Raw genomic sequence first — 7517 nt, 5'->3', positions numbered from 1 at the left:
TTCATAAAGTACATGTTCATTAGCAGTGACATTAATAATAGGGATTGCCGTCTCATAATTTTCTATCGTAACTACACATTTAGGTATAAGAATTTTAGGATATTTGTCTTTATAAGTAGATGGTTCCGTTACAAAATCACCCTCTTGTAAGTCACTGATACATTTGACATATGAACAATGCATTGGTCTTAAGACAGTATTTTCTAAAACCCTTAATTTTGAAAATTTATAATTAATTGTATTTACTGATACTCTCGCACCCATTTCAGTGAATTTTATTATAGCTCCGCTTTTCCTTAGCCAATCACATCCTAACAACAAAGTGTTAGTCATGTTATCAACAACAAAAAGCTCAAGTGTTATATTTGATTGTTTGTATTTTATATTTACATTAACTATTTTGTTTAGCAATATTCTGTTCATGTTTGGTAATAAACCATATTTCGGATTATTACTATATATAATTTTTTGATTTAACTTTTCAGTAAAATCAAATCTAATCAAACTTATACCGGCTCCGCTGTCTATACAAGCTAGAGTTTCGACATTATTTACATATACATTTATGTTCACATTATTTTTTGGTAACAAATTAATGTTTACCATTTTAATTACATTAGAGTTTTTCGCCCCCAATTTTAGTTTGGAGGCCTCAGCCCGTTTGGGTGGTCTGTTAGAGGACAAGGTTCTTTCGGCATTGTGTTTGGTGTTGATTTAACAACACTAGCAATTGGTACAGGACATTGTCTAATCATGTGATTTCTATCACCACAATTATAACAACTTCTCTCTACGTTATTTGTTCTGGGATTAAATCTAGTACTTTGCTGACGATTATTATAATTTGAGACTGGGCTTGGTCTCTGATACTGATTTTGTCGAAATTTCATTACGTCTACTATTGTTTCTAATCTCATTAATGTTTTATCCAATCTATTTAAAACCTCATTATTTTGTTTTTCTATTTTATCGAATTTTTCTGGTTTAATTTGATTAATTTGAACTTCAGTACCCGTTAATGGGTTATTATATTGTAACTGATATTTTAACCCAAACTCTAGTTTGTTTAATTTTTCTTCCAATTCTAATGTATTTTTGGGATCTAACATAGTAATAGACTGTACATAATAATAGGGTAATCCTAACATTATATAAGTTATTTTACTTTCTTCCGACATATCACTATCATATTGAGAACACAATTGCAATATATCCTGTAAATAGATATTTACATTTTCATTTACACCTAATTTTCTTTCCCTTAACTTTTGTTGTATTGCCAATTTATTAGCATAATTTGGATCAAAAGTATTGATGAAACTAGTTTTAATATCATTCCAACTTTTCTCACCATTTGAGTATTTATGTGTATCCCACCAATTTAGTGCATATTTATCTAAAAACCCTAAGATCTTTGTTATCTTTATCTCATCTGTACCCCACTCATTGTGAACTGATAAAGCTTCAAATCTCTTGAGCCAACCCAATGCATTTTGTTTACCGTCACCCAAAAACACTTCAGGTTGAACCTCATGTCTTACTCTATTATGAGTAGTCATGTTATTTCTAGTATCTCTATTAAGAAATCTAGAAGAGCTTGCTATCAATCTAGATTGAGCTAAGGGAGTCGATTGATTTATATGGTTGTTAAAGAAATAATTATTAGGTAATGAGGTTTCTCTTATATTAATATTTTGGTCAGTAGAGGTATTGTTTACAAGGGGATTATCGTCCTGTAACCAAAAATTTCTTAACTCATCAATATAATAAAAAGTATCCTGATCGTATCGGGTCAGAACTGGCGGTTCCGGAGACGCATCAACAAAATTATCGTCTTCGCTTTCATTGAGGGATTCACAAATGTTCAATAAGTTTAGTGAATTCTCATCACTATTTTCATCAGTATTTTGAGAGTCTGTAATCATATGATTATTACTCTCATTATCGAAGTCATTTAGACTAGCCGTTGTGAAGAATTTTGTCTAAATAATTATTTACAAAATTTACAATTTGTTAATAATTTTAAACTGCTGTCTGATCTAACATTTCAAGACTAATTTGTCTTAAATTATTAGATCGACTTCTTTTACGTATATACATAAGTCGTACACATAAGATAAAATTAAACATTAATATTGTAATGACAATTGGTAGTATTACATATATATTTTGATCAGTAAATATTTCGTTATATTCAATTTCTAATCTTATTGACCTACACTGACTATCATATAGACATGAAATTGGTTTCATTCTATTAATATCATTTTGGTCAAGTCTTAGGTTTAGCTTTGGATGATTGATGAGCTTAGGGCTTATAATACCTTTAGCCCACAGCGCACCGATATCGCTAATAATAGAGTCAAATTCAACAAGTTTATTAGCTATAATACTCATTTCAAAATTTAGTTCAAAATCAGTTAAATTTAAGTGTTGGTCAATAAAATTTGATTTAATTTCTCTCTTATTTATTTTAAGGTTATTCATTAGCTCTCTATGAAATATTAAAGTTTTATCGCTATCTTTACAAAACTTTTCAATGTTTTGTTTAAAGAGTTCTCTAAATTTTTTCTCACACATTTGAACTGTTTCTGGATGTGTATGAGATTTTCTTAATAGCAGACTTTCACATGGGTTTTTATATACAAAATTTATTACAATTAACTGCTTACATTCGAACTCTGGTAAAATTATAAGCAGTAAAAGCTGTGTTGTTATCAAACTACGGGTCAATTTAGGAGTAGTAGGTCTACTATGTTTTTGTTCAATTGAACAACAACTATCTGTATCTAAAGTTATTTTAGTATCAATATCAGAAACAATTGGGTTATCATTATTATCAATGTTTTTTACATCTACATCTATTCTATCTGAGCGTTTCTTAATTAAATGTACTTGCAATGACAACCAGGACAAATAAATTGTTAATACTAAAATTATGGCTACTAATCCAGATATTATAAAAACAATTAGTATATTATCAAAGTTTAGGCTATATCTGTCGGTAAGAAAACTGTTATCTATTTGTGTTATTGTTTCATTAAATTCTTTAACCAATGTATTAAAATCAAATTTGTAAAGTTCAGGCATTAAATTAAAATTTATTCGGTTAGATACTGGTAAATCTACAGAAGGTCTTAAATTAAAGCGATAAAAATTAGAAGTATAATTTATAGTACCTATACTAAAGTTTGAATATAGAGGTAAAGCGATAACAAAGTCGGGACAACTTAATTGTTCATTAAATAAATTGATATTTTGTGTATAACAGAAAATTAAGATTAAGTCTTTAGTATATTTAATTTGTATAATTTCTTTAGACTGTATTTTAATTTTGGGATAACACTCATAGTTATTCCATAATTTTCTATAATCTAATTCTATAGACTGTAGTCTTTGTGTACAATTCTTTTGTAACACATTGATTAACCCGTGTTTTCTAACAAATGCAGATACTTGTATCTCTTGTATACAGTTAGTATCAGAGTCATAGATTATTTGACTTGGACCTGAATATTTTACTTTGCAGATTTCGTTCTCATTAATACCTTTGACAAATATATCAAATGGATCTGCAGTCATAATATATGAGTTTAATACCTGTTCTTTAATTGTAAATTTTAATAATATCATTCGCTTATCTTGATCTATAAGACAGGTCTCTGGATTAGCATATCTCATTTGACATCTCGGATAACACGGCAAAGAAAAATTAGCAAAGTATAATAAATTTCTAGAAACCCTATTGTCATGCCAATCATTAGATATACTTCTGATTTGGTCTCGAGTGGACAATAAATTTGCTGCTAAATTTGATACAATCATTGTAAGGTTTGGTAGATTTTCAGCTAAGTATTTAACATTTGTTATAACTTTATCTATTTTGTCGTTAAGCAATAAAGTCTGTTTCTGAAGTATTTCTATAGATTTAATAATATTAGGTTGATTTTTAATTAATTTATCCATATTAGATCTCATTATATCAAAGCGATTTTCAAGTTTATCTATTCGACCTGATAGTTCTCTAACTTCTACTAATGCTGTTGTGCCGATACCGACTGCGGTAACAACTGCACCTAATATACCGAAACCTACTAAAAGTAATGAAGATAACCGTTTTTTCCTATAATGTTCAGTTTCATAATCTAATGATTGACTCTTACAGAAATCAGTTAAAGGTATTAAATATGATTCTCTATATAAATGTTTACACCATTCTGTTAATTTGTTAGCAGTATGCTCATCGGTAATATCATGAAATATAAAACAAGGTGATTTATATTTGATAAATAATACTACTTGATGAGTGCCATTAATAAGTGGCTCAGGCTCTTTATGCCAAATAATTGGAGAGCCTCTTTCTAATTGACAATTACAATATGTCATAATATAAAATACAATTATAATATACATTCTTATAGCTATATTATATATTGAGATCTATCAATTTGTAATTGAGTGATATAATTATTATTCCATGCAAAAATATTTGCAACTATTGGGGAAATAGTATTATTATTTAAAACAAATCTGATATACCATGTTTGATATTTTATAAGTCTATCTTTAATTTCATATGTTATCATAGAGATTAAGTGTTTTATATAATTATTGTTAGTATGTAAAAGTAAAATTTGACTATACAACTCCATTCTAACATTTATCAACTTTACTATTTCTGTACATACTAAAATACAATAATTAAATACAGATTTTTCTAAAATGTTGTATTCACGTAATTCGAAATATTGTCTTAATTTATTTTTAACATAAGATCTATTAAGTAGATCAAGAAAAGAAAAGTCTTTAAGTTTAGGTAAATATACCCAATTAGGATTCATACTACAATTATAACTTGCAATTGAAATACAGGAAATCGCTTAATTAGTTAAGACCGCTTAACTACTAAGGTTAGAATGAGCTCAAGATTTGAAAAAATAGTAATAATAATTTCAATCTACACTCTATACCGGAGCACCTCCACCATGATGTAATGAGTAGATTTTATCATTACTGTTATAACTATAATATATCCTATTTCTATACCGTTTCAATATTATTTTAATAGCATTGCCATTTATATCTGGAAAGTGTTGATTATTTAGATGTTTCATGAGAATTTTTGGGGTGAGTTACTCGCTTCACTTTCCATGCAATGATTTCACGTAAACCACTGGAATGGCCGCCACTATTGGCACAGTACTCTTGTAGTGGTTTAGGTTGTCTTAATTGTACATTGGGCACAATATTAGCTTTTACTACACAATTATTAATACAATCTATGTCTGATTGATCGTAAATTAAGACATTACTACTTTGCGGACCAATTATATAAAAGGTATTATCTCTGGTCCTGAGATTATTTAATTCAATTTGACCTTTACTATCAAACGAAACACTATTCAATGTTAAGACAGACTCATTGTTTTGAGAGTTAAGACTCGAAGTCTGTACCACTCGGGTCTGGTCAGAAGCTCTGAGACCAGCAAAAACTATTTTACTAGTTTGGTCACTCACTACACGTGACACAACTATAGTATACTGAAGACAGGACGATACAGTGTTATCAGTATCCATACAATGGCTGGCTAGCCGCAACACTTGCGCTAAAACAAACAAAAACCGACATTACTCAATGACAACAAATGTCTTGTCGCAATTATAAACTGGTAACTAAAACATAACGATTGACTAACTGGTCGGGCCCTACCAATAATTGCCAACGAGAGAAGCCTCAAAGCCTCCCTCTAACCAAAACATGCAACTCAATACCCAATCTACTAGTAAGACTGAGTCTAAGGGTCAGTACCATCACTCGGTACTACCGTCGGTAAAACCGGCGTATAGTCTATTCAAATACCCACTATAGGATAAGTAATGCTATACCCGTTGACCAACCCTGTGGCCAAACTATAAATCAGAGTCCTCTGACTCTGATGACATAACCATGGGATCGTCACAAGCAATCTCTGGGGGAATCTAACCCATCTATGTCTCTCCAGCCGTGCCTACCCGGCACTAAATAAAGGCGTTTAAACACTAGTTAAACCCTACCCAACACTCGTCGGTGAAATGTGATAACACCCGAAACCTTTGTTACGGTGACTATCACTGGACTACTAATCTGTACTGTATAACATTACAACAGACAACAAAATTACATTCAACTAACATACATAGACAAGGACTATATTAGACAAAATTGTATGTGTGGTGGCGTCAATGATAAGGCGCTCATTAACTACAGCAAGCGGTGTCGCGTACACAACCGCCGCCGCATCGGTCAACGAATGCATCGCCGGAGAGTCACCGATCACATAAATTAACATAAATCTATAGAAACACATCATACACTCAATTACGATAAAGACAATACATGACCGACAGATTGCTGACAGTATTACATAATTATCGTAACATTTCTATTATCTCACATACGGTATTCAGTTAAATCTGGTCAGACATAACTATGTCGTCTCTGGGGTCAATTGACATCACCTATAGGTTTTTGGCCGTGATATTGTAAGAACAGTGCATATGTAACAACAATAAACTATTAGGTGTCCAAATATTTATTTATACCGGGTCAGTCAATCCCGAAGGTGACTATAGACTCATAAAGTTAAGGCAAACCTTAACTATACTCTCGGATCACTATTGAGGAGCGTATGTTAACGGTCTTAAACTCAGTGTCCGTTATCGGCTATTAACACACAATCACGCGATCGGGAGACCGGAACCCTCTTGGGACCACTGGCCTGCCTAGTCAGTCGGTATCGAATAGTAACTATGCATTTCCCAACTAGGTTAGCGAAAGCACATATGTACTCGAGAAATCCACTGCTATGCATTCACACACACATTCACTCAAACAGCCGATAATTACAACAATCAACCAAACTAGTGCTATTGTCACGAAGACAGCAACTATTGGATCACCTAGTAAATTGTATTTTAAGGTCAGACTATTAGTGTTAAATAACACTGAGAACCGACAAAACTACAACTGTTTCACTAAGACGTAGGACTATTGCCGAAAAATCGGGCAGAGCCTTCGGCGGCCTGGTACAATCTCGGGGATGTCGGAGACTTCCATATGACACATATAGTAGTCTATACCAACCATAACTAAGTATAGGTCAAAAGAGGTAAGGGAGGAGGACAGCGTAGCCGTACAGATCTCTCGACACGACAGACCCGTTAGCACACTATCAACGGTAAAGGAATGACGGCATGACCGTACGAATCCCCCGACACGGCGGATCCGACGGCCAACCATCATAAGGTAGGTTAGGGTAAGGTATGGTATTATTATGTAACTGGACCGGAACCCCCGACACGGCGGCTCCGTCCATTAGCTATATACGCGGGAAGGCTTGACAACATAACCGACCAGATCCCCCGACACGGCGGACCCGATGGCCAGTCATCTTACCTTAAAACTGTAGACAAGAAGGGACCTTTACGATACTGGAGCTCCCGACGCGGGAACCCACGGATTTAGGTCGCTTAGAGAA

The sequence above is a fragment of the Oppia nitens genome, unplaced genomic scaffold, assembly GCF_028296485.1.
Source record: "Oppia nitens isolate AA-2021 unplaced genomic scaffold, nextdenovo-longstitch-racon4-pilon3 scaffold7_pilon_pilon_pilon, whole genome shotgun sequence".
Classification (NCBI taxonomy): domain Eukaryota; kingdom Metazoa; phylum Arthropoda; class Arachnida; order Sarcoptiformes; family Oppiidae; genus Oppia; species Oppia nitens.
The sequence above is the reverse complement of the archived record's forward strand: the minus strand, read 5'-3'. Positions refer to the sequence as shown.